Consider the following 2,287-nt stretch of genomic DNA (forward strand, 5'->3'; position numbering starts at 1 on the left):
TTGAGCAACAGAGTCCAAGACCTGCCTGGACAACATGGTGAAATCCCATCTCTACAAAAAACACAAAAATTAGTTGGGTGTGGTGGCACACACCTGTAGTCCCAGCTACTTGGGAGGCTGAGGTGGGAGGATCACTTAAGCCTGGGAGATTGAAGCTGCAGTGAGCCAAGATTGAGTCACTCCAGTCTGAGGGACAGAGTGAGACCCTGACTAAAAAAAACGCTGCCAAATTAGTGTCAATAGCTCCACTTTAGAGATGAGAAAATAAATGCTCAGAGTTTAAGGAACTTGCCTGAGGTCACTCAGCAAGAAATGGAAGAGCCAAGATGCAAACTCAAGTTCGTCTGTCTCCAAAAGCTGGGTTCCTCCAAGATTCTGTACACACTCCATCCAGTGACATTGCTGTGGCTCACAGATCCTCTTTGGGAACTGTCTTCAGAACCAAAAAACTAGTCTCAACAATATGAGTTGTCCTTTACTGATGAGCCCTTTGCCTTCTCCCCTTCCTTCTGGAAGCAGCAGTGTGGCTGTTAAACAGGGAGACTTGGGTGTCAGATCAACTGGGTTTGAATCTGCTTCCCTGCTGTGTGATCCTGGACAAGTTACTTAAACTTGCTACGCCTCAGTTTTCTCACATGTAAAATGTGGACAAGGGGAGTTTATTGTATCTCCCTTGAAAGGCTGTAATGATAGAGCAAGATAATTAATCCACTTAGAGCACTTAGCACCATGCCTAGTACATAAAGAGTGCTCAGTAAGCATTGGCAATTGTGATCCTCTCCAGGCAAGCTCTGGCTGATTTACTGTGCCCTCCATGTGAGGGGAGGGTCCCCTCCTCTCTGCTCCCCCAGCGTCTCAGGATGCCTGCCATGCACTTACCTCCTGGGCATTGGCATCACCTGCCTGCTGCTTTATACCCGGCATGAGGCATGTTCTTGCACTCTCAAGGCCTGGGGTCACTCACAGCAGATGAGCCAAGGGTCGCTTGGAGGGGATCACTGTCAAGCCCAGCTGGTCATTGGCCTGGCTGACCTGCTGATCACCCCTAGCAGACTGAACACTGTCAGGATATTCTCATCTCCAAGCAGCAAGAACAAAGCTGGCTCATAGGCAAAGAATGAATAAGCTAATGACTATTAGCTATTTTTAATTTTAAAACATCAACCATCATCGCTTCTCGGCCTTTTGGCTAAGATCAAGTGTAGTATCAACCATCTTCACTGAGAAAACTCAAAATAGTTTGCAGTAGGGATGGGTGGGGGTTGGTTCCTCGAATAGCGGTGGCCTCACTGGATCTACGAGTATCCAGCCTCCCTAGGGAGCAAGCTCATTTGCATGGATAAATTCTGATCTGTGGTTTTCAAGTCAGTGCTTCTTTGTGTTCCCTACAGTGCCCTGCACACAGTAGGAGCTCAATAAATAGGTGTTTATATTTTGAAGTATTCCAGAGCCCCTGAATTCACAAACAGAAACCAGAACCTGCATCTCCTCCCTGGCAGGCCAGGCCTTGGTCCATCTGGGCAGACAGATGACCATTCACCGACCTGGCCCTCTGGGAATACTGTCCTGGCTCCAAGTGGGGCTGCTGAAAGGGGGCCATTCTCTCATCTGAGCAGGGCCACAGACACTTCACAATGAGGATTTTTTCTCAACTGCCTCACTTGACCTGCGGGTCTAACAGGCAGTGGGCAAAGCCCAGGAAAGGCCTGTGACAAATGGCCTTCCACCAGCCCATGACCTACTCTACTCTCTTGGACTTCCCAAGACCTTGAAAAAACCAAGAAGGCTGCAACCTTTCCCTCTTTCCAGCTGCATGGGGAACGAGTGTCCCCAAGAAGTTGGGGGGCTTCTTCCTGTGGCCACAACATCTGGGCCATCACCCTTCTCTCCCTCTCCCTCTGTCACTGCAAGGGGTCATGAAGAGTCAGTTATCTTAAATTGTAACAGAAGTACTACCTGACCAATGCGAGGATTTCTGGAGAGCCCGAGAGAGCACAGTACACCTTCCCCCTGAATCATGGCTCTGTCTCTGCAAAATGGGGTGCTTGGGAAAGGAAGGTCACTGACCCAGAACCTTGTGGTCTATTGAGCCAGCTTTGGGTGGCTAGTGGAGAAGGTGAGGCATAATGGAGCAGAATGGGGATGGATGGGGGTTATGAGCCTGTGTTGAGGAGAAGGGAAGGTCTAACAGGAGGGTCTGCGATCTCCTGAGAGATCCAGACCAACTGGTCTCATCTCGCTTTCGGCACCTTGCCCCAAACTTCTAGAATTTTCGTAAAGCCATTTA

General features: G+C 49.3%; 1 pseudogene; it reads left to right on the forward strand.

The window, feature by feature from the left end:
• Positions 1–1,169: 1,169 nt before the first annotated feature.
• LOC115835795 lies at positions 1,170–1,234 on the forward strand (annotated as a pseudogene).
• The last annotated feature ends 1,053 nt before the right edge of the window (positions 1,235–2,287 follow it).

Source organism: Nomascus leucogenys, chromosome 6 (assembly GCF_006542625.1).
Source record: "Nomascus leucogenys isolate Asia chromosome 6, Asia_NLE_v1, whole genome shotgun sequence".
Taxonomy (NCBI): Eukaryota; Metazoa; Chordata; class Mammalia; order Primates; family Hylobatidae; genus Nomascus; species Nomascus leucogenys.